The sequence below is a fragment of the Balaenoptera acutorostrata genome, chromosome 6, assembly GCF_949987535.1.
Source record: "Balaenoptera acutorostrata chromosome 6, mBalAcu1.1, whole genome shotgun sequence".
Lineage (NCBI taxonomy): Eukaryota > Metazoa > Chordata > Mammalia > Artiodactyla > Balaenopteridae > Balaenoptera > Balaenoptera acutorostrata.
Window position 1 is genome coordinate 74,340,034 of NC_080069.1, and position 25,708 is coordinate 74,365,741.

The 25,708-nt window shown below is 41.7% G+C and overlaps 2 protein-coding genes across 5 annotated transcripts in view; both read left to right on the forward strand.

Annotated features, from left to right (window-relative positions):
* Positions 1 to 25,708, forward strand: part of PIP5K1B (phosphatidylinositol-4-phosphate 5-kinase type 1 beta) — a 349,897-nt gene that overhangs the window by 1,269 nt on the left and 322,920 nt on the right. For 2 of the 4 annotated variants that reach the window (XM_007182239.2, XM_007182240.3), the window contains exon 1: positions 22,819 to 22,936. The exons of 1 other annotated variant lie outside the window; for it this stretch is intronic. The gene's annotated coding sequence lies outside the window, so the exon portion shown is untranslated. Of the gene's footprint in view, positions 1 to 22,818; positions 22,937 to 25,708 lie in introns of those variants that run through there. One more of the 4 variants, XM_057548626.1, reaches the window with a different exon arrangement.
* PABIR1 (PP2A Aalpha (PPP2R1A) and B55A (PPP2R2A) interacting phosphatase regulator 1) overlaps positions 22,859 to 25,708 on the forward strand; it is a 75,532-nt gene continuing 72,682 nt past the window's right edge. Inside the window, exon 1 of the mRNA XM_007182238.3 lies at positions 22,859 to 22,936. The gene's annotated coding sequence lies outside the window, so the exon portion shown is untranslated. The remainder of the gene's footprint in view (positions 22,937 to 25,708) is intronic.

Consider the following 25,708-nt stretch of genomic DNA (forward strand, 5'->3'; position numbering starts at 1 on the left):
TTCTTTGGCATATTCCCCAAAGTCAGCATAGAATAGGGAGGTAGTAAAGGGAAAAAAAACCCTAACCTAGGAAAAGGCAGGTCACTGGGATCCCGATGTTCTGCCCTAACACCATAGCTGTGCTTCACTGGACAAGTTACTTACTCTCTCTGATCATCAGTTAGCTCATCTGTAAAATGGGATACTCACACCTGTCCTGCCCACCTCTCAGGATTGTGATGAGAATCAAATGAAATAAAATATGAATGTGCTTTAGTCTCAGAGCTTTGTTCTCTTTCACTGAGCATTCACTGAGCAGTTAGAATGCACTGGGCACTGTGGCAGACATTGGGGAAATAATGGGGAATAAAACTCAGCTGCTGTTTTCATGGAACGTAGAGGTTGGTGGGACAGAGAAGCAAGTAAATATAGGCTTTCCAGGTGCTCGAATGGGGAAAAGCAGAGAGCACATTGGGAGCACAGAGAAGGGATCTCTACCTAGTCATCACAATTTGAAAATAAGATAGTACCATATATTATATATACATAATATGTATGTGTGTGTATTACTTTTAAGGGAATTTTTCTACTTTGGGGCTTAAATAGAAGGCTATAGGAGTTCTATCTTACAAAATATGAATAAAGGATAATTCTTGCCTCTCTCTTGCCTCCTACCTCTACTCCTCCTACACACCTACCTCAATTACAGTAGTTTGCCCACTGTTGTGCATTTGTTCATGTGTTTGTCTCTTTCACTAGATCACGGCCTCCTGAGGGCTAGGCTCTGTCTCACTCACCTTTGTGTCAGAGATGCTTGGCCCAGGCATTGCTATTTTTTAAGGACTGAGAATCAAGTCTCCTTTATCATGGCCTCTCCCTACCTGCAGCCCCTCTTTGCCTCTTTAGGCTCTTTTGTATCACCATCCCCTGCTTAATGAAACTCCAGACACTCTGGCCCCCTTCCTGTACCTCAGTCATACCAAGCTCATTCTCACCCCAGGACCTTTGCACTTGTTTTCTCTTCCTGGAGGGCTCTTGCCTCAGTTTGTTCTTCTCATTCAGGTCTTGGCTTAAATGATGCCCCTCAGGAGAGGTCTTCCGCAACCACTGTATCTAATACCACCTTTTTCTCTGTCTTCTCACCTGTCCCCTCTGTCCTATTACCTTAACTTATTTTCTCCAAAGCATTTCACTACCTGAAATTAGCTTATTTATTTACTTGTTTATTTATTGTCTCTCTCCTCCATTAGAGCAGGGCTCTTCATTTTGTGTGTGTGTTTTTGTGCTATATCTCCAGTAGCTAAACTATTACCTGGCCTATAGTAGGTACTCAATAAAATTTTTGAATAAGTGATTTAATGGATGTGTAGGTACTGTGTAAGTATTTATATAATTGAGATGAATAACTGCTTCTTGAAGTATTTAGCAATGAACAAAGTTGACTCAAGATTAGTGTGCTAATATAGTACCTGATACATAGCAGGCACTCAATAAGTATTTGGCCAATGAATAAATATACAGAATATATAAAGGACTCTTGCAAATCAATTTTAAAAACCCACAAACCAATATATAAGTTGGCAAAGGAAAAATTTCTAGAAGTAATGGGCTTAGCAATGTTGCAGGATTCAAGGTCAATATACAAAAATCAATTATATTTCTATACACTAGCAACAGGAAAGCAACCTTTTTTATTTTTTTATTTTAATTTTTTAATGGTTGATTTACAATGTTGTGTTAATTTCTGATGTACAGCAAAGTGACTCAGTTATACACATATATACATTCTTTTTTATATTCTTTTCCATTATGGTTTATCTCAGGATATTGAATATAGTTCCCAGTGCTATACAGTAGGACCTTGTTGTTTATCCATTCTATATGTCATAGTTGGAAAGCAACCTTTTTCAAAGTACCACTGACAAACTGCACCCCAAAAAAGAATACTTAGGTATAAATCTAACAAAATATGTGTAGGATCCGTATGGTGAAAACTGGAAAACACTGATAAAAGAAACAGTGAACTAAATATGTCAAAAGACACATAGCCCTGGGATAAACCATAATGGAAAAGAATATATATATATACATTAGAAATCAACTATACTTCAATAAAAAAATAAATTAAAAAAGGCACATAGCATGTTCATTGTTATAATCTCAGTTCTCTCCAAATTAATCTACAGATTTGACATAATCCTAATCAAAATCTCAGCAGAATTTTTTGTAGATATCAACAAGCCGAATCTAAAACGGATATGAGAAGGCAAAGGAATTAGATTAGTCAAAACAACTTTGAAAAAGAGGAACCAACTTGAAGAGTCATGCCACCTGATTTCAAGAATTGCTATAAATCTCCAGTAATCAAGACAGTGTGGTATTGGCAAAAGGATAGACAAATAGATCACTGAAACAGAACAGAGAGCCCAGAAATTGACCCACACATGTATGGTCAATTGATTTTTGACAAAGATACAAAATAGTCTTTTCAACAAATAGTGCTAGAACAACTGGATGTCCGTAAGCAAAAAAAATGAAATTCAACTCATATCCTGTATTATGTACAGGAATTAACTAAAAATGCATCATAGACCTAACTGTAAAACCTAAAACTATAAAACTTGTAGAAGATAAAATAGGGGGAAAAATCCTTGTAACCCTGGGTTAAGCAAGGATTTCTTAGACATGTCACCAGCAACATGATCCATAAAAGAGCAAACTGATGAACTTTGCTTCATCAAAATTAAAAACTTCTGCTCTGCAAAAGACACTTCAGAGAGTGAGAAGACAAGCCACAGACTGGGAGAAAATATTTGCAAATCATATATCCAACAAAGGACTTGTATCTATGATATAAAGAGTTTACAAAACTCAATAATAAGAGAACAAACCCCAGTTTTTCAAATGGGCAAAAGATTTGAACAAACACCTTACCAAAGAGGCTATATGGACAGAAAATAATCACATGATAAGATGCTTTTCACTATTATACATTAGAGAAATAGAAATTAAAACGGCAACGAAATAGTTTTACATCCACCAGGTTATAAATACAAGTTTTACAACTCCAAGTGGTGTGGAAGATGTGGAAAAACTGGAACTCTCATGGCCTATTGATAGGAGTATAAATTTCAACTGACTGACTCTGGTCCATCCAAATTATCTAGGATGATCTCCTTTACTTAAAGTCAACTGATTATGGAGTTTAATCACACCTACAAAATACCTTCACAGAACACCTAGATCAATGTTTCATTGAATGACTGGGCACTGTAGTCAAGTTGACACAGAAAACTGACCATCTCATGTATCAATAAAGATAAATCTTGTAAATATAATGCTGAACAACAAGTTGCAAAATGATATGTGAGGTATGGTAACCTTTATATGAAAGCTTAAAATAATCATAACAATTTAACAAAATTGATGTATACATGGATATATAAAACTATGTGGAACAATGATAAACTCTATGATACTGTTTGACACTGGGGAGGAAGGAAAGGAATGGAATTGAGGGTGGGTATACTGTATCTGTAATTTTTTTTTTTAAGGCAAGAGACTCCAAAGCAAGGGAGGCATGTAAGAATCTTAATAAGCTTCGCCCTGGTATTGCAATTTATAAACTGTATTATTAACACTATGTGTGTTTGTAATCTTTCACAATCATTATTTGTAAAAAAATCATAATGATTGCCCTCCTTTGGACAAGCTTGAAAAAGCACGTTTGCACTGTGCAGTCAACTTCGAATCAGCACCACACTGGATAGGATCAGAGAGTAAAAGCTTCTTTTTTTTCCCCTAAATGTCAAACACCCTCTTTGGGGGCTACGTCAGGTTTTTTGCATGGATCAGTATTTCAGGGACTGAGCCTCACATCCTGGGAGCCGAGCATGGAAAATCACAGTGTTCATCGTGCTGCAGCCTGTGCCCAGCAGAGAGCGTGGAGCTGGGTGTGAGTCATTCTTACTGGAGCCCTGACCTTGGCTGACCTCCACAGTGTCAAGCTCTGTAGCCAGACAGAACTCCTGACTTAAGGAGCTAGAGATAAAGAGGCAGGTGGTTAGTCACATGGCACGTGGCTGCTGATGGAATGAGACTTGTCAGACCTCCCAGGGGGCTCTCACCAGGGCCCGCATGTGTGTTCACACACTAAGGGACACAGCACTGAGCATTCTTCCTGAAGAATGTCAGAAGATTTCTGATTTAAGAGGTGGTTAAGCACAGATCCAGAGATTGCAACCTCCAGTATGCCTGCAGAAATCGATCAATTGACGTTTCATACAGCAAGCCAACATAACTCCTTTTGCAAAAATTAACTCTTTTTTATGATTCAGAAAAGTAAAAATCTTTGTAAAAAATTGATCTTTGATCTTTGTAAAAAATTGGAATATCTGAAAAGCTAGAGAGAAGAAAACAAAAATCTCCCTATGCAGAGTTATTGGTGGTTATCTTCTATTCTTTTTTTTCTTTGTCGTATATATTTTTTTCTATAGTTAATTCATCTTTTCAGCAATGATTATTGAGTACCTACTATGTACTAGGCTTTATTCTAGGTGCTAGAGATATATAAATAAACAAAACCAAAAAAATCAAGGTCTCTACCTTTATGGAGCTAACAATGAGGAAGGTAAACCAACCATGGAAAAGTAAATACATAAATATGCAAGAGAAATTTAGACTATATGTGGTATAATGGAAAAAATAATACCTAAAAATACCGGACTTAACAATGTGCTGTTCTAAGCCCTTCACCCCATATGTATTAATACATTGAGTAAAACCAGTGTGCATGTGTGTGTTTTAGATGGAAGATCATTACCATAAACCTTTCTGTACAATGGTCAGGAAAGTCCTCTTGCAGGAAATGACACGGGAGTCAAGGTTCACATGAAGGGAAGAAGACAACCAGGGAAGATCCAGGTTAAGGGCTTTCCTGGCAGAAGGAACAGCAAGTTTAAGTTCCGTGAGTACAGAATAGTTTAGCATGTTCGTGAAACAGAAAGAAAACGACAAGTGTGTCTGAAACTTTGGGGAGCAAGGGATAGAGTGGTCTGCAATGACACCAAAGATGTATATTTTGTGATCACACCATGTAGGGCCTTGAGGGCCACAGTAAAGAATTTAACTTTTATTCTAAGACATTAAAAAGACTTTAGAATATTTTAAACAGCAGAGGGACAAAATCTGATTTCCACTGGTTTAAAGATCGCACTGCACAGTGTTTGGCAAATGAATTTTAAGGAGGCAAAAGTGGAAGCAAGAAGACTTAGTTAAAAGTTTCCTGAGGTCATCCAAGCAAGAGGTGATGGTGCATTGGGCCAAGGTAATGGCAGAATAGATGTACAAAAGTGGAGAGAGTTAGGATTTTGTTGAAGTGATACTGTTTTTGTAGTTTTATGTATGCCCTAATTATTTTGCTTAATTTTATAAAATAAAAAGGATTTAGAAAAGTCTTCTAAAACAGAATTTAAAAATATATCAGCCATACTTCAGGAGACCCAAGTTGGAGAACAAGCTGGGAAGCCTAAAAATGATAGATCCTGAGAAGATGAACGGGTAACCCCAGACTGTCATTTTGGGGGCTCCAAGGAACTCTTAAGAAGAGAAGAACCAGGCAATTTTTTTTCAGCTGTTTCATTCTCTCCCCATCCCAACCCCTATTTTCACACTCTCATTTCAGTATGAGTAAAGGCCTGAACTTTTGTTACAGTTGCCACTCAAGGAAAAATTGAGACCCCCTAACTGACACAGTGCTTGTGCCTGACTTACCAACATCTTACAGACAGAATTTGAAGCTTGGGGGCCCTCTTTGCTGAAACTGCGCACGCTTAGGTCCATGCAAAGTTGAAGGCAGTTGCGACTGGGGTTTTACCAAAGGCTGTAGAGCTCACATTATGGATCGCTACACAAAGTCACTCTCTAGTACTTCTTCCTCTCCTGAGAGCCTGCCCTTTACTATAAAGAGTGACAATACCAGATATTTCTCCTAGCCTCCCTTGCAGCAAGATTACCAATCTCAGAGTCTTGTCTTGGTTCTTAGATTTATTTCCTAATGACCACAGGATGGCTGCCTCTGTTTCCTAAGAAGAGTTTCCTACAGTCTAGATCTTGAACCTTTATGATGTCATTTAACATGGTCTTCTGATCTCTATATTTCCTATAAAATGATAGTTGTAAACCTCAACACATATATAATCCTTGCAACAACTCAAGGAGGCAGGGCTATTAATGTCCCCATCTTACAGAGGAGTAATCAGCTAAGGCATAGAAAGTTTCCGTACTAGAGGTCATGTGGTCAGGGTTTGAGTCTAAGCAGATGCTTCTAACCTCTATGCCGCACCCAAGGAAATATATCAGAAAGACATTTATGCAACTCCCTTCGCTTGAACATTCTCCAGGAGCAGATAATTGGTTGGCTTGTAAGCCTAGAAATCAATTAAGTCAATGAACATCTACAGCATGTGCTCATCTAAGCTGTGGGATGCAAAGAGTGATGAGATGATGTTGAAGATTATGACAGCTGCCCTACTGAGAGCTTCCTGTGTACCAGACCCTGGGCTAGGTGCTATGAATACAGCAGTGATCATCACAGTCAAAATGAATTTCGCTATGTATCTCAGTCTTGTGAAAGATGAACCACAGTGTGTTAAGTGCTATAATGGGAATTGTTGAGAGCTGTGTGGTCCATCCAGTGGTCACTAGCCACATAGGGCTATTTCAATTTAAATTAATTACAGTTAAATAACACTTAAAGTTCAATCTGTCAGTCTTTGTAGCCACTTTTAAAATGCTCAATAACCATATGTGGCTAGCGGCTACCTATTGGGTAGCACGATTACAGAATGGAATCATTGCACTAAGTTCTATTGGACAGCACTGGTTTAGAGAGTTGGGAAAGCACAGAGGAGAGACACTGCCCCGTCGAGACTTGGAGGTGAGGAGGGGTATGAGGAAAGGGATCCCAAAGAAAATAATATTTAAGCTGAGACTTGAAAACTGAGTAGTTTTAATCCTTAACTGTACTCCTGTAAGATGTCTTATATCCCTATTTAATGAATGAGGAAATGGACTTTGAAAAGTTACAAAATTTGCCCAAAGTCTCAAGAAAAATGTGAGCGGGAACATTTGATCCCGGATCCATCTGTCTACTCAAAACACTAATGATTGAAATGCTAATATTCTAACTAAAGGAACCCTGGGCAAAAGAGACCTCTTTTAGAAGAAATGGGTGACAGCTTCACAAAATTTTTTTTTAATTAATTTATTTATTTATTTATTTTTGGCTGCGCTGGGTCTTTGCTGCTGCCTGTGGCCTTTCTCTAGTTGCAGCGAGCGGGGGCTACTCTTTGTTGCGGTGTGCAGGCTTCTCATTGCGGTGGCTTCTCTTGTTGCGGAGGACGGGCTTCAGTAGTTGTGGCACGCGGGCTCAGTACTTGTGGCTCGCAGGCTCTAGAGTGCAGGCTCAGTGGTTGTGGCGCATGGGCTTAGTTGCTCCGTGGCGTGTGGGATCTTCCCGGACCAGGGATCGAACCCGTGTCCCCTGCATTGGCAGGCGGATTCTTAACCACTGCGCCACCAGGGAAGTCCCAGCTTCACAAATATTGATTGAACACTTCGTGCCGTATTTCAAAGCACTTGGTAAGCACTGATGTAGTTTGGGCAGCTTACAAACCTGGGGCCTCTCACCACAGGGAGTTTGCCATCTCGCTGTGAAACGGGTGCAGAAAAGTGAGTGTACTCTAAGTGCTATGGGAATCACAAGTGGTGGCGATGGCTTCCTGTGAAGACTCCTTCAAAAGAGGAAAAGTTAAGGGGGTCGTGAATGTTAAGGTGGTCATGGGATGTGATATGATATTGCTTATATGTGGAATCTTTAAAAAACGGTACAAATGAACTTATTTATAAAACAGAAGTAGAGTCATGGATGTAGGAAACAAACTTATGGTTACCAGGGGATAAGGGGAGCAAGGGATAAACTAGGAGATTGGGATTGACATATACACACTATTATATATAAAATAGATAACTAATAAGAACCTGCTGTATAGCACAGGGAACTCTACTCAATTCTCTGTAATGGCCTGTATGGGAAAAGAATCTAAAAAAAAAAAAAAGAAAAAAAAGACCCATGGGATGTGAATAGCAGGAGCATTCCAGGATGGAGGAAAGGCTTGTAGCAAGGCTTAGGGTGGGAGTATACAAGGCCAATGCCAAGACCACAGGTAATACCTCCATCAGGTTGGAGATTTATTAAGACGAGATGACTCGGTCCTTTCTGCAGGCATGGAATTTCAATGCAAATTCTTCCCGAACAACATTTATGGGTATGTTTATAAACAGATCAATTCAGAGGCAGGTCAAAGACATTGCTGATTTCCCCCTGATCTTAGAGAGCATCACTGATATCACAGCAGAGTCTGTCTCTTTCCAACAGGAAAGTCTTCAGGAACATAAACACGAGAGGTTTTGGGGGTGATGCACTTTTGATTTCAGAAGCATCATGGTGCTGCCCCTGTCTCTCACACCCCTCTTCAAACCCTCAAATGGACCCCAGCTCCAGAGAGGGAAGGACATTTAATCATAGAGTGCAAAATTAGTTTTGGGAATTTTAAATCAATGTACTGTTATGCTCTTCACTCTATGGGAAAAATAATGCAATTAACAGAAAAAATCAGAATTGACTTGTGAACAGTGCAAATATGACACATCAATGTTGTACCAACATTTTTTATAGTAGTGTTCACTCTTCACAAACTGTCTATTGTGTTCCATTTTTTTGTCTTAAATTAATTCATGTACATCTTTTTGCACATCAATATAGTCCAAATAATATTTCCTTCTAGTGATAGTCTGTAACATAATGTCTTTAGTTGTTGACTGTTGAGTTTATTTCTTGTCACTATTAATATCAATGCAATGAATAGTTTTGAACAATCATTATTTTTTAAGTTATGCAATTTTCTTAGAATATATTCCCCAAAGTAGGATGTCTGGGACATAGGTATTAATAAGTGTATGCTTCTTGTTAGTTGCTCTCTAGAAAGACTATGCCAGTGTTCATTTGGTGTATCTGTTCCCCCAAAACCCCATCAACACTGGGTTTTGTATTATTCCTTTGCTTTCAGTAATTTAAGGTATTTGGAGCCATGGAGAATCTCAGACCTGTTAGCTTAGGGACTTAGCCTTTCTGCCTCAACTGCTTCATTTGAGAATGTAAATAAGACTAATTTCCTGGGTTGGGGATTGCATGAGATAGTTCAGGAGAAGCAGCTGGCACAGGGCCTGATACACAGTATGTAGGCAGCCAATGTCTACTCCATGTCCCTTAACAGGGATTCAGAGGTACTTTAGAGCTCTCACTTTGCGTTTTCCCTTTATTGCTGCTGAGGTTAAGCATTTGTTTCAGGTAATTATCATTGGAATACCTATAGAATATGTAAGAACTACTGTCCCTTCCCACTCTTCTCCATCTCCTCTGTCCCACAGGATGCCCCAATCTTGAACTAGACTCTGTCATCCTCTCTTTGCCACCTGGTCCAAGATAATCACCACAGCATCCAGACTTGAGGTCCAGTGCTAACAGGATATAGCTGAGCATTCTTCTTACAAACCCAAAGTTCCAGACTCACAGACTCTCTGAGTTCAAAGGAAGCCACAATGGTTATCATCCAACTTTCATTTGGATGCTTGACAGCTTCCCATCAGCATAAGTGGTCTCTTCTTAAAATTGATTAAATAATGCCTATTGGGTAAATACTATGATGAATTTAAGGTGAGGCTAGTATTTGGTCTCTCTATTCTTGGCCCCCAAGCAGCACAGCGTTCTTATACACTATGGTCAATTCTCACATAAATTTTTTATCACTTAGCCAAATTTTGAGAAACATTTTAAGTTCTGAATGTCATAATTAAACAGGGTAGGAAGCAGTCTTCTGTTGATAAAACTCAGTATTTTATTTAATTGAATTTCTCCCATGTAGTTTATGTAGTTATGAAACATCTCAGGTCTACCTCCTTCTAGTTAATAGATGGTGTCTAAGATTGATAAATCAAGAAATAGAGGCTTGAGTATATTATTAAAATTATAAAAGTGGAAACTATTACAAAAATAAGAAACACAAAAATTGGGAGGCAGAAAGGAGGAGAGGATATGAGAGTTAGTAGAACCGTGTTAATTTTCTTCTCTTTCAGAGCAGCAAGTCAGATACTTTTTAATTTGATAGCTCAATTAACAAAAGTATAACTATATTATTTAATGTTAAAATGAGAGCCACATGAAGAACAAAAAACCAGAAACTTAAAAATGGTCTTCTCTAGAACTAGAGGTTGGATGGTGAGTAGGAAGGAAAATCTTACTTTTAATTTTAGATTCTTATATGGTTTGAATTTTTTGACATATGTATGTTATTTTTTTCCTTTTTAAAAAACTGCTTTATTGAGATTAATTTACATACCATTCCATTCACCCACTTAAAGTGTACAATTCAATGTTTTTCAGTATATTCACAGACTTTGTACATTCATCACTGCTATCAACTTCAGAGCGTTTTCATCATCCCTCCGCAAAATCCAGTACCTATTAGCAGTCACTCCCATTTCCCCAGGAAGTTCCCCTCTCCCCAGCCCTAGGCAACCACTAATCTATTTCCTGTCTTTATAGATTTGCCCATTTTCAACATTTCATATAAATAGAATCAAACAACCCTAGATTTTTATATCTGGCTTTCTTTGAATTAGCATAATGTTTCAAAGTTCATCCATGTAGTAACACGTATCAGTACTCCATTCCTTTTTATTGCTGAATAATATTCCTTTATATGGATATACCACATTTTGTTTTTTGTTTTTTGGGTTTTTTAGAATATCTGAATTTTATTTTATTTATTTTTTTATACAGCATGTTCTTATTAGTTATCCATTTTATACATATTAGTGTATACATGTCAATCCCAATCTCCCAATTCATCCCACCACCACCAACCCCTTCCACTTCCCCCCCTTGGTGTCCATACGTTTGTTCTCTACATCTGTGTCTCAATTTCTGCCCTGCAAACCGGTTCATCTGTACCATTTTTCTAGGTTCCACATATATGCGTTAATATACGATATTTGTTTTTCTCTTTCTGACTTACTTCACTCTGTATGACAGTCTCTAGATTCATCCACATCTCTACAAATGACCCAATTTCGTTCCTTTTTATGGCTGAGTACTATTCCATTGTATAATATTCCTTTATATGGATATACCACATTTTGTTTATCCATTCATCAGTTAATGGAGATTTGGATTGTTTTTACTTTTTGGCTATTGTAAATAATGCTACTATGAACATTTGTATACACGTTTTCCTGTGGATGCAAGTTTTCATTTCTCTTGGGCATATTACTCTAGCAGTGAAATTGCTGAGTCATATGGTAAGTCTATGTTTAACCTTTTGAGGAACTGTCAGACTGTTTTCCAAAGCAACTGCACCTTTTTTATATCCCCACCAGCAGTGTATGAGAGTTCACTTCTCCACATCTTCACTGACACTTGTTATGATGTCTTTCCGATCTAGCCATCCTAGTGGGTGTGAAGTGGCATTTTGTTGTGGTTTTGATTTACATTTTCCTAATAGCTAATAATGTTGAGTATCTTTTCATGTACTTATTGGCAATTTGTATACTGTCTTTGGAGAAATGTCTGTTCAGCTCCTTTGCCCTGTGCACATGTTATTTTCACCTTTAAAAAATAGTATAAGATATATAAAAGCAAAGTAAGCAAATACCAAATGTTAGAGGTGATGGTTTCTGTGTGAAGAAAATTAAGTTATTTCTTTTTTGCTTTTCTAATTTTTTCTAAAATTGTAAAACATGCATAATTTTTATTCATCATCAAACATTAACATTTCCCTCATTTCTTTATCTTTCTCTGATTTGAAAACGTAGCTCAAGGAGTTTTTTTTAAAAGGAGACACGCTATTAACCTAAAGGCAATAATAGCTAATATTTTAGCAGATTTCCCTCCAAGATATTTTACTAGACTTTCTGTACTTTTTGAGGTTGTAGCATACATGCAATTTCAAATTATGCCTTTTATTCTTATCATAATATAGTAAATAAGCCCCTGCATATCAAACAAAGCTCTTTAGCCATTTCTTCTGAAAGTTTCTAGAGGAAATGCCACTAAATCTTTTGGTGTGCAGAATGGTCATGAGAGAGGGCTTCTGTCTTATATTTGTTGCTTTAGAATTAAGGGAGAAAATTAGGTCACACACCTAATACATACTGTCCCCAAGCTGTGGAAAACACAAAGCCAGTAGAACTTGTTGAGGACATAGCCTGGTCTTTTGCTTCAGTGTGATGCTCTCTCCCCACTTCACATAGGAAAAGACAGAAAGGAGTCTCATGCAGTAGGAAGAAGCTGGGCAACTCTCCAACTTCTTCTAACTTATATCTTCATGGTGTGGCTTTGCCTTCTGGCTTGAAGTATTTGTAAATCCCCACGGTACCACCAACTCCTGTATTTTTCCTTACAGAGTATTGGTGCTAAAAAGAACAAGTATACTTCTCTTGCTTGTCCCATCCTTTTTCTCTTTCCCTCATTATAACTCTTTCTTCTGAAATCACTCATGCCATCAGGACAGGCTGACTGCAGATAGAGCTATGACTTATGTTTCTTTTCATCTTTTTTTTCCTCCCAAAGGCTCCAGAGTTTGCAGTTGCAGCCACTTCAAAAGCTGATTGCACAGATTCCATTTTCTCCCATGACGATGGAATCAATAGCCCTCTCCTTGTGGCAAGAGTTCCAGAAAGACACTTTTTAATACGCTTGCTTCAAGTGTTCAATTTTCTGTAACAATATAGGCTGCTGACTCTTTATGCTCCCGTGTATGTCCACAGACACTTCCAAGATAGCAATGCCATCCCAAACTACACACATACAACAGGGTGCTTCTCGTCTAAAAATGCAGGGGAAACACCGGGATACAAGCATAGGAGAATAAATTTGACTACCAAAGACTCCCCCCAGGCCTCCAATCACAGCTGTGCAAGAATAAACTTAAGATGAATGATTCATCTTTAATTCAGCACATTGGGAAGAAAACAGCGCTAACACCATGCTCTCCTCTTCTTCCTGAGCACAGCACTTAGACATATCTTTCCAGGCTTCATACTGGTAGGTGGGGCCCTGGACCAAGTTCTGCCCACTGGAATGTGGGTGGATGTGATATTCACCACTTCCACACCTGGCATCTTAAATCCTTTGCTCACTCTCCCAGTTCAGCAGGGATTTTGGAGGCCACTTGTTGAAGATAATGGTGCCACCAGATGGAAGGACCCAGGGTCCCTGAATGGCTGCAGGAAGCCAACCCCACCACCAAACCATGTTGAACAGAGCCATGAACAAGCAATGAACCTTTATTATATTAGTCCGCATTAATTGGGGATTGGGGGTTGTATCTTTCATCATTTGCATACCCTGATTGACACATTTGCTTTTTCTATCTCCTACCGTAGCAAAATATTCTAGGTTTCTGTGATAGCTTGTAGGCTATATCTTTTAAAAGTGGTCAAAATAAGGGCTCCATTTTGCTAGCAAAGCATTCAGTTTCAAATATTACCAAGAGGAGAAGCTTGTTAGTAAGGTTCTGCCTAAATGGTTCCAAGTCCAAGAAAGTTCCTAAATTTTTTGAGAAATAAAAGCAAAAATCAGTAAGGACCTAAATGTAAGGCCAGACACTATCAAACTCTTAGAGGAAAACATAGGCAGAACACTGTATGACATAAATCACAGCAAGATCCTTTTTGACCCAGCTCCTAGAGAAATGGAAATAAAAACACAAATAAACAAATGGGACCTAATGAAACTTAAAAGCTTTTGCACAGCAAAGGAAACCATAAACAAGACCAAAAGACAGCCCTCAGAATGGGAGAAAATAGTTGCAAATGAAGCAACTGACAAAGGATTAATCTCCAAGATTTACAAGCAGCTCATGCAGCTCAATATCAAAAAAACAGACAACCCAATCCAAAAATGGGCAGAAGACCTAAATAGACATTTCTGCAGAGAAGATATACAGATTGCCAACAAACACATGAAAGAATGCTCAACATCATTAATCATTAGAGAAATGCAAATCAAAACTACAATGAGGTATCATCTCACACCAGTCAGAATGGCCATCATCAAAAAATCTAGAAACAATAAATGCTGGAGAGGGTGTGGAGAAAAGGGAACCCTCTTGCACTGTTGGTGGGAATGTAAATTGATACAGCCACTATGGAGAACAGTATGGAGGTTCCTTAAAAAACTAAAAATAGAACTACCATACGACCCAGCAATCCCACTACTGGGCATATACCCTAAGAAAACCATAATTCAAAAAGAGTCATGTACCACAATGTTCATTGCAGCTCTATTTACAATAGCCAGGACATGGAAACAACCTAAATGTCCATCATCGGATGAATGGATAAGGAAGATGTGGCACATATATACAATGGAATATTACTCAGCCATAAAAAGAAACGAAATGGAGTTATTTGTAGTGAGGTGGATGGAGTTAGAGTCTGTCATACAGAGTGAAGTAAGTCAGAAAGAGAAAAACAAATACAGTATGCTAATACATATATATGTAATCTAAGGGGGAAAAAAAAGGTCATGAAGAACCTAGTGGCAAGATGGGAATAAAGACACAGACCTACTAGAGAATGGACTTGAGGATATGGGGAGGGGGAAGGGTAAGTTGTTACAAGGTGAGAGAGTGGCATGGACATGTATACACTACCAAACGTAAAATAGATAGCTACTGGGAAGTAGCCGCATAGCACAGGGAGATCAGCTCGGTGGTTTGTGACCACCTAGAGAGGTGGGATAGGGAGGGTGGGAGGGAGGGAGATGCAAGAGGGAAGAGATATGGGAACATATGTATATGTATAACGGATTCACTTTGTTATAAAGCAGAAACTAACACACCATTGTAAAGCAATTATACTCCAATAAAGATGTTAAAAAAAAAAAAAAAAAAAAAGCAAAAATCAGGGCTTCCCAGGTGGCGCAGTGGTTGAGAATCCACCTGCCAATGCAGGGGACACGAGTTCGAGCCCTGGTCCAGGAAGATCCCACATGCCGCAGAGCAACTAAGCCTGCCACAACTACTGAGCCTGCGCTCTAGAGCCCATGAGCCACAACTACTGGAGCCCATGTGCCCCAACTACTGAAGCCCGCACGCCTAGAGCACATGCTCCACAACAAGAGAAGCCACTGCAGTGAGAAGACCGTGCACAGCAATGAAGAGTAGCCCCCACTCGCCGCAACTAGAGAAAGCCCGTGGGCAGGAACTAAGACACAACACAGCCAACAATAAATAAATAAATAAATAAATAAATAAATAAATAAATATTTAAAAAAGCAAAAATCAACACTGTCTTCCTGGTTCATTCACATGGTGAGGTGTCACAGAAGACTTGAGAAATCTTAGTGGGGGCTTCATTGGTTGACTGAAGTTAACATTCGCTTCTCTTCACCAAGTATCTATTGTGTCATCAGTAGCATTCACACCATCTCCCTTCAGACAGCAAGGCTGAGAAACTCCAAGTCTTGGCCCTGGAAGCTGCCCCTCCACAAAGGGTGGGAGCTAATCTTGCTCATTGTAGTAAGCACCTGAACCCTTCCTGAAATGGCTGCAGGAAAGTGTCAGTTACACCAGGGACATCTTGGGTGGGCAGCCATTGCCTCTATTTAGGAAGCTCAAGTGTCTTTGTTGAATTCATTACCTTTTCTTCTTTTTCAGCCTTCCTTGTAGATTCCATTATTTCTTGGTATTGTTTCTAGACCTATCACTCTTTTATTGTGACCCATTTAATGTCAAATGTGCTCACTATTGATGAGAAACTGTTTTAGTATTTCAATGAGGTAGAACACAAACTGAGCATTTCACATTTTAGGGCAAATGAGGCTTTGGCATGAAAAACCTATGCTTAGTCATGAAGAGTCCAGGGCCCATTCTGCTGACCACCTCAGCAGGGATCCCATGATATGGGATGAAATGGGATGAAATGATATGGGAATCCCATGAAATGATCCAGGGATAATATGGCAGCCCTAGGTTTTGTTCCTGGTTCTATGGCTGGGTTTCGTGACCTTAGATAGATTATTTCGACACACTGTTCCTCAGGGTATAACAATTGTAGTAGATTTTGCAAAGTTTTGAGGATGCCTGCTGATTCATTCCTGCCTCCTTTCTCTACTTTAAGCTTTTAAATCAGCCCCTCCAACCAAAAAGGGGTTTCTTTCTCTCTTATGAAGACCTTGACTTTCAGCTTCTTTAAAACCCAAGTTCAGACTTGATATACAAAATGTGTATAAATTTTACATGCCTTTAGGATGCTTTCTTAAATGCCTCTTGGTTCTCTGTGCCATCCTACCAATTCTCTATTTTTTCTTCTTTCTTCCCTTCATTCTGATATTCTCTTGTTTCTTGTTCAGTCTTCAAATCAAACACTTAAGTTTACATTGTTTTTTTTGTTTGTTTGTTTAAAAAATTTATTTATTTATTTATTTTTGGCTGTGTTGGGTCTTCGTTTCTGTGTGAGGGCTTTCTCTAGTTGCGGCAAGCGGGGGCCACTCTTCATCGCGGTGCACAGGCCTCTCACTATCGCGGCCTCTCTTGTTGCGGAGCACAGGCTCCAGACGCGCAGGCTCAGTAGTTGTGGCTCACGGGCTTAGTTGCTCCGCGGCATGTGGGATCTTCCCAGACCAGGGCTCGAACCTGTGTCCCCTGCATTGGCAGGCAGATTCCCAACCACTGCGCCACCAGGGAAGCCCTACATTGTTTTTGTAACTTCTGGGCAAGGTGAACATTCACCTAGAAAAGGTATGCATGTGAGTCTGTTTGTAACAAGAAAAAACCATTGAAGAGAAAAGGAGTAACTGAACTCAACAGAAAACAGGTTGCACAGGCCAACAGAAATTAGAAGTTGTAATGGCATATGCATTTTTTAAATGTAAAAACAACGTAACATCGAAACTTTTTTAATCTTAGAATTCCCCTACCTTAGCACAAGCACTTTAATTTTTAATTGTTTTCTTTCAGGAGTTGTTCATGTGCATGTTTTTCCACATAATTGTAATCTCAATGCATATAATTTTGTATTTTGGTATAAATTTGTTACGGAAATCTTTCTTAGCTCTTTTTCATATTTCTTAGATGAGTTACCAGGTATTTGGGGAAACATTTTTAGGGTCAGACCTGAATGCCTGCTAACACTGGGCCTCCAGTTTTCATACTGTTTCTGGCTAACGGATGTAAAACATCAGCTGGTCTTGAGAGCTAGGATGATACCAACCTCTGGGTAAAGAGTAATGAGTTAAATAGATAGGGCTTGTAGCTGGTAGAGTTGCATGTTTTCTAATTAAAAACAAACAAACAAACAAAAAAACCTTAGGGAAAAGTACTGAGGTGCTGGGAATTGCTTGAGAAGGGTTGAGACACATGTGTACCCCTTCTAAAGGGTTCTGAGTCCTTAATATTCAGCCCCCTCCAAGCCTTGCCACTGTATGTATTGCAGAAGCATCTAAGGATCATAGACTGTCAGGCTTGTGACCTTTCAGAGCATCTCATGATACAGACATGAATCTGAATCCAAGAAATATGAAGCCAAGAGAGAATGCAGACTTCACTGTTGCAGGGGCAGTCCTAAGCAGGCCTAGGACTCCTAGTTCAGTGCTATAGGGTTAAGGAAGAAAGGATGCAGCAGGAAAAGAAAGCATAGCTAGAGGAAAGGAAGATGGTACAGGGAGAAAGAAGAGATGGAAGGGAATTGGGGGTGAGCTTCTCAAGTCTTTGCTAATTTTAAGAGCAAACCTGAAATTAGAGAGCATAAGGTCCCCCGGGTAAACACACCCTCTGAAATGAGCATCTCAAGTTATATAGGGGAGTCAGCTAAGCATTTAACTTTTCTTATCTGCTTAGAAATCAAATTTCTAGGAAGTGAAGACAAGACAATGTTATGAAAGATGATCCTCGAGGAGTCATGATGGATGCATCCTCTACTTTACTGTTTGATGTCCATGGAGGCAATGCATGCCTTTCATGTGGCATCTTGAGGATTTTTTCTTGAAAAATAATTAACAGATGAACTGCTAAAAGTACCCATGGTTGACCAATGTGCCCCCAAATTCCCTCTGGCAACTCCTTTTTAGATATTTATTGGACTTCAGTTTGCCCTTGAGACATCACCAAAGAAAAGTTAAATAGGCATTAGCAATATAGAGAAACTCAACCTCCCTCATTTCACAGAAAGGTCCAGAAAGGACTTGTAACCAGTCCAAAGTTCCATAGCTTAAAAGAACAACCACTCCAAAACTTAGGAGGTGAGGCAGTCTCCCCAAAATGGCTGTGATAAGGCCCTTTCATTCCTGTACATACAGGCTGCCCCTCAAATCAAAAGTTAGAGTCTATTTCCTCTCCTCTGGAATTTGGTTGGTCTTGTGACTGCTTTGACCAATAGAATGAAGTGGAAGTAATGTTCTAGAACCTCCCAGCTCAGTTCTTAAGAGGACTGGCAGTTTCCAGTTCCTCCCTCTTGAGATGCTAGTTGCCATGTAAGAAGTCTGACAAGGCTGAAAGGACCACATGGCGTGAGGAAGTCCAAGCTAACCACATGGAAAGAGAAAGGTCGGGGGGAGGCAGATGGAGGTAACTGATGTGTGAGTGAAGCCTTCTCAGACCTTCCCCTTTGGTCCAGTTGCCAGCGGCCACCTAAATGCAGCCAATTAAGTGACCCTAGCCAATGCCCAGCTGAGCCCAGTTGACTCACAGACTCATGAGAAATAGGAAATGGTGGTGGTTTTTGGCTACGAGTTTTGGGGTGGTGTGTTACACAGCCATAGATAATTAATTGAAGCCGTGACTTACAGCAACCATGTAATATTTCTCATGAATCTATGATCCGTGGTTCTACTAATCTGGACCAAGCCTGGCAGATCTCATTTGAACTTGTTTGTACCTCTGCAGTCAGCTGAGGGCTGGCTGGTCAAGGATGACCTCAGCTGCAATGACTCAGCTCTGTTCCACAGGGTCTTTCATCCTGCAGTGGGCTTGTTCTCCTGGTGATGGCAGAATTCTAACAGAAGCAGAAATGCACACAATTTTTTAAAAATAGACTTTATTTTTTAGAGCACTTTTTGGTTCACAGCAAAATTGAGGGGAAGTTACAGAGATTTCTCATACACCTCCTGCCCCAGCACATGCATAGCCTCCCCATTATGAACATCCCCCACCTGAGGGCACATTTGCTACACCTGATGAACCTATGCTGACACCATCATTATCACCACAGACCACGGTTTACATGAGGGTTCCCTCTTGATGTACATTTTAAGGTTTCGGACAAATGTATAATGACATGTCTTCATCATTATAGTATCGTACAGAGTAGTTTCACTGCCCTAAAAATACTCTGTGCTCTGCCTATTCATCCCTCTCTCCCCCCAACTCTTAACAGCCACTGATCATTGTACTGTCTCCAGAGTTTTACCTTTTCCAGAATATCATATAGTTGGAATCATACCATATGCAGCCTTTTCAGATTGGCTTCTTTCACTTAGTAATATGCATTTAAGTTTCTTCCATGTGTTTTCATGGCTTGATAGCTCTTTTTTGTTTGTTTGCTTTTTGTTTTTAGCGCTGAATAGTATTCCGTTTTACCACAACTTAACCATTCACCTACTGAAGGACACCTTGGTTGCTTCCAAGTTTTGGCAATTATAAATAAAGATGCTATAAACATCCACATGCAGGTTTTTGTATGGACATAAATTTTCAGCTACTTAGGGTATATACTAAGGAGGATGATTGCCAAATCACCTGGTAAGAGTATGTTTAGTTTCATAAGAAACTGAAAAACTATTGTTCAAAGTGGCCATTCCATTTTGCATTCCCCCCAGCAATGAATGAGAGTCCCTGTTACTCCACATCCTCGACAGCATTTGGTGTTGTCAGTGTTCTGGATTTTGGAAAATTTAATAGATGTGTAGTGGTATTTCTTTGTTGCACAAACATTTTTCAAACCTTCGTTTACATCAAGTCTGCTATTGTTCCACTGACCAAAGTAAATCACGTGGGTGAGCACAGAGTGGGAGGAGACTACAAACTTAGAAGGAAAGGACCTGGATAAAGGGAGGTCATTAATTGGAGCCATTAATGCTATCAAATCTACTATAAGAAATCTATGCATGTTTCTCATAGGGGAGTATTACGTAGCATTATTAAGATTTTGGACTAAGATCTGAAATCAATTGGAGAAATTATACTCGAAATCAAGTAAAACAATTAGATAAGCATTATCTGATTTTTAAATATTTCCAGATTTTATGGCCAAGCCACTATTGCTAATGGTAGTGATACTGTTTTATTTCCAATAGAAGGTGACTTTCCCAAATTCCTGTTGATAGATTTCGAGATAGAATCCAGGAGAAATATCAGGTCTCATGGTATGTGGTCTCTTGTTCCATTAATTAATTTACAGTAATGATGATCTTAAGGCTTTTGGTAGATTTCCTTAGAATCCTGTTTAATAGAGTTAGCTCTCTAAATAGCCAGTGGGGAGTCTGCTTTGTGACTTCTTTCTGGACACTGAAGCCTGTTGGCATCTGTGCTTTACAGAAGGGAATCAAACTGGCTCTTAATGGAAAAGCGGGAGTGTGTATACACCTGTATGCATCCATTTGTATGTAGCATGTCTGACCACCTCTGATCCACTGTGTTTTAAGTTTTTTACCTGTTTTCACCTCCTCTGCATTCCAAGGGAATATTGAGAACTGACTTTGCATTTTCACTTATCACCACCTCCCTGGGAAGCAGATTTGTTTTCCAATCCTTGGATTTCAGAGCAAACGTCTGAGAAGCAGAGGAGAGAGTGGGATTACCATCCCCAGATCCCAGGCAGTCTGCTACTTACAGCAGCGTGCTGCTGCCCTCTGCACAGTGGTTCACACCAGGCAGATGAAGGGTTCTTTGATCTGTTTCTCTTTCCTCCACCTGTCTCTCTTTGACCCCAAATTGAACTTTGTTAGTCCAGTGTTTCTGGGAGTCATGGAACCTATGTTCTCGCCCTTTGGTCACTTACTGTCTTTGGGTCTCAGTTTTTACTTCTGTAAAGTGAACATGCTGGACTAGACTTGTGTTCTTGCTCTGAGCTTTGAAGAGCCTAGGATGCTAAGATAAAACCAGACACGAGTCACAGGGTCCTAAACAAGCGATGCCAAAACAACCCCAAAAACAAACAAACAAAAAAAGTGATGCCCTAAAACTCCCCGTGATGGCTAGACACATGTGGAAGAAGTATGCTAGAAAAACAGTCTAACAGATGTGTGTTACCAAGGAATTATTGCACTCCATTCTGAGCTGATGTGGTGGGAGGTGGGAGGTAAAAAAGGATTTCAAAACTGAAAAAGAGGTTTTTCATTTGCTGAGAACGAACGGAGTATCCTTTCAAACAAATTCATTTTGGCTTGCCAAGCCGGTGGTATCTGAGGATAAGGACCATGAAATGTTGGCTTTGCTCGGTCAGAATGTATCCCACATTTCCCATGAGTGTGTTCGTTTGTTTTTTAAATAAGGGTAAGGTGGAAGGAAGGGGTGAGGGTGAGAAATACCACTTGCTTTGATTCAGCTGGGAGAGATCCGCTCCCTTTTCGGTTCCAATTAAGGACATTTAGCTATAGCTTCCATGATAGCACTCCCCTCCCCCCCCACCCGCCCACCCCCCCCATCCCCCCGCAAGAGAGTCCTTTAGACCTGGCCCATGCCCTTTCCGCAGCTAGGCTGACGTCAGGTGAGATTACCAGGGCCCCACGCCCACTCAGTGCTGTCAGTAAGATTTAGCCCGAACCCCCATCACCGCCTATCCGTGCTTAACGTCCCTCCAGCCTTCTCTCTCCCAAGACCCCTCGCCTACCCACTTCTACCTGTTTGGTAGGTCTTACTTCCTGGGAACACCTGCTGTCCTCAGACTAGCTTGTCCCTTCCTGGTGAAGGTGCTTAAGTGCGGGTTCGGCACAAGCAGAGTTCCAGAGGGCAGGCGACCAGGTGTTGCTGAGGAAGCGGGGAGCCCTATCCTAACAACCCTGTTTTCTGGGGCTACAAGACTTTGAGCACCGCCGGGAAGCCCTTGGCTAGCCCTGGAGCCCTAAAGGAACCGGCCAGATCGAGGGGCCCGCCCCAGCCCCGCTCTCCGTCTTAGGCACGCGGCGGAGGGACGGAGCGCCTTGTCCCCGAGCATCGACTCGGACGCCCAGTCCAACTGCAGCGGAGGCTCCCGCCGCCTCTGCTGCAAACCCGTCTGCCTTCCCTGCAGGGCGTGCGGGGATGGAGCGAGGGGGTGGAGAGAAAAGGGGAAGAGCCTGGGCGGCCGGCGGGCGGGGCCTGCAGCCTCCCGGAGCCGCGGCCGCCGCCGCGCAGCCCGCTCTGTCTCCGCGCCTCGCTCTCTGCACCGGGACCCGCGCCCGAGCCCGGGGGCGCCCTGCTCCTCGGCCCCCGGCCCCCGGCCCCCAGCCCCCGACCCCGAACGCGCCGCGGCCAGAGTGCGCCCGGCTGTGGAGCCGCGCGGAGCGGCTGGGGCTTTGGCGGCCGCTCGCGGCTCAGTCTGGCCGGAGGACCGGCGGGGAAGGAAGGGGAAAGCGGGGACACACACCCGCCGCGGCGCGCGCGCATTGCACACTCGCAGCCGCGCGCCCCCGCCGAGGCGCGTCGGGGGCGAGTTTGGCCCCGCGGCTCGGGCCCCGGCACCTGCCCGCTCCTCGAGCTGCGCCCCGGCCTGGGCCCCGCCCCGCCGCCCCTCCGCCCCTCCCGCCGCTCGCCTGCACTGCTCTCCTTTCGCCCGGGGGAAGCGACAACGTCCCGATAACTTGCAGACTGTGGCGCAACTGGTCTCGACACCGGAGGCGCCCGAATGCTGTCCGGGTGAGGTAAGTTTCCTGCGCGTCCCTGGCCCCTCCTCCCGCGACCCTCTTTCTGGGCTCGAGCTTGGGGGCTCTGAGTCTCGGATGAATCCTGGAGGTCTCTCGACGCTCTCACTTTGTCCGCCTTGTGCTGGAGGTAGGGTGTAGGGGGTGCGCGTGGCCACCGAAGCGGGACCTTCATTCCCCCGGGCCACGGCTGCGCGCTCCCCGCGGGCACCCACCCGCTCACCACCCGGATCCCCGGAGCCGCAGTGACACTCGGGGATCACTCTGGGTTCACTTAAGCTGGAGCCCCCTCCCCTTTAATGGGTAGCCAGCGGAGTTTGGCTGCAGAAAGAGAGATATCCCACCACCCTTCCCCGGTATTAAACAGCGGAGAACTTGTTAGGCGCCCCTGGGATCTCAAGAGGGGCTTACGAGTCAGTGTTTGGTCATTTTTGGCGCCGGAGCCGGGTTGAACAGGTGCGGTATGGTTCCAGCCTAAATGCAGCAACCGACTTCTGCATTTCCCCCTGCTTCTCTCCCCTAGCCCCGTCAGCGTGACGCTTCAGCAGCTGGGGAGGGGGGTGGGAGTGTGGGGCACCGGAGAGGGAGAATGCCGGGGTTTGATTTGCCACACCGGTGCCGGGAGTCACCAAAACAACAGACAACAAATGTCTGCTTATCGCTCATCTATGCAAATGAGCCTGTTGTCAGTCTTACCAACCCCCCACCCCCGGCTCACTTGTCTCTGGTGCCCAGCGTGGTTGGATAGAAACCTGTTCCAGAGAAGTTGTTTGGATAGGCTGATGAATTCTTTCTTCTGATCAACTGAAATCAGGGTTCTCAGCAAGGAAATGCTAGTTACTCTGATACCTTGTTAAAGGCAGCGTATTGCAGACCCAAAATACCGGCCCCCGCCCTTACTATTTTTCTATGACATTCTCAGCCTGCCAGAGGCCCTAGCTCTAAGGTGAATGACTCTTGAGGGACCGGTTGGGCCTAAGAATGTGTTAGTCTCCTGCAAAGAAGCAGTAGTCTCCCCATCAATACTACTGAGCGTGGGTTTGGGTAGCCCTTGTTGCCCCTCCCATGAAAAGCATCCACTCAGACAGACTTCTGTCTCATTCTATGTAAAGGCTGAAGTGTTCTGCAGTTGTTAGGAGTAGAGAAAAGCCAAAGGGTTGGATTCCTTACCCCTCTAACATGATGAAGTAGAATAGTGTTCATGGAAGCTTCTGTCAGAGCGTTTCCAGTCGAAAGGAGGCCCTAGAAAAAAACCTTTCGTAGTCAAGTCCATGCCGGTGGGAAGTTGAGTAAGCAGCAAACATGATCTCTGAGCTGAGGGAAATGGTGCGTTCTTGGAGACTTAGGAAGACTGATGAGAAAGCTGGTAAGTCTGAGACTGAATGCATAATGATGTCTTAGTTGAGGAGGAAAACTGTTAAAAAATGAATAATAAAACCATGTTACATTTTTGTCCAAATTAAGACTAGAGGGATTTGGTAATAATACCTTACATTTGCATCAATGCCTTGCTATTTGTAATTGCTTTTTAGTACTCTCTGAAAAGCATTTAATTCTGTCCGTTTCTGAGGGAGGCAGGGCAAAGATTATTAACCACATATTCACAGGAGGAATGTGAGGCTCACAAGTTCAATGACTTATCAAGATAACAAGTGGCTGGAATTAGAGTTGAAGCCGGGTTTCACCACCATTTCAGGTGGTGAAATCACCACCACCACCACTATCATCACCCAGTGTTAGTTCTGTACTTGTATAAGGTTTTTACAATGGCCAGACTTCTGCATTTATTGTGGTCTGTACTGTCTTACTGTGAATTACTTTTCACATTTCAACAGATGAGGAAACTGAGGTTTAGACAAGTGATTAGAGTTTTCTATAGTATCATGTCTAATCTAGTAGCTTACAGGACTAGAACTCAGAGCTCCTGTTGTCTAGTCCTTTGCTTTATGGATTATGCCATTGTTCCACTTGTGATAGCAATGAGGACACATCATGGGATACAATACATGCAGTACACCAGAGACTGTTAAGCATGCCTGCTGGTGACCTGGGTTCTAGTTCTGGCACTATATTTGGCTGTATAACCTGGACCAAATGCTACCACCTTTGAGCCTCAAGTCTCCCACATACAAAACAAGAGATTTGTATTACTTTTCTCTTTCTAGTTTTAGCATTCTATAATGCTTATCAATATATTTGTAATCCAGTGTTAACATTTTTCTCTAGGGGAAAGAGAAATTTTCACCCTGTATTAACTAAGGGATTTAGCTAATAACCTGTTCCACCTGTATTCTAATTTACTCCCCGTTCCTCTTCATCGCATACCACTTAATGAAGGGAAAGAAAATTCCAAGTGCACTTTAGCTTAGCATCTGTATTGTTTAGTATTAGTTTTTGATTTGGAAATATTCTCAGGGGCTGAACTACTCTAAAATAAATGTCAAGATTCACCTGAATATTCCAGACAGTCAACTCATACCTTTGTTTATTTATTTATGTTTTTGGCTTTGGGGTTTGCATATAGTAAGTATTTAATGAAGAGTTGCTGAGTGAAGGAGGGAATGAAATCACTCATAAGGAAAACACATGCTGTAAAACATAGAAAGCATCTTATCATGTAAATTCCCAGCATCTGCTGACCCATAAGGTAATTTACCTGCGAGAGGTATGCTTCCTGAAGCTGGCAGGTGCAGGTGCCCATTGTGTCTCTCCTTCCTGAATACATCATATAAAGAAGAGTTTTTATTTCTCCGTGTAGACAGTAGACTCACA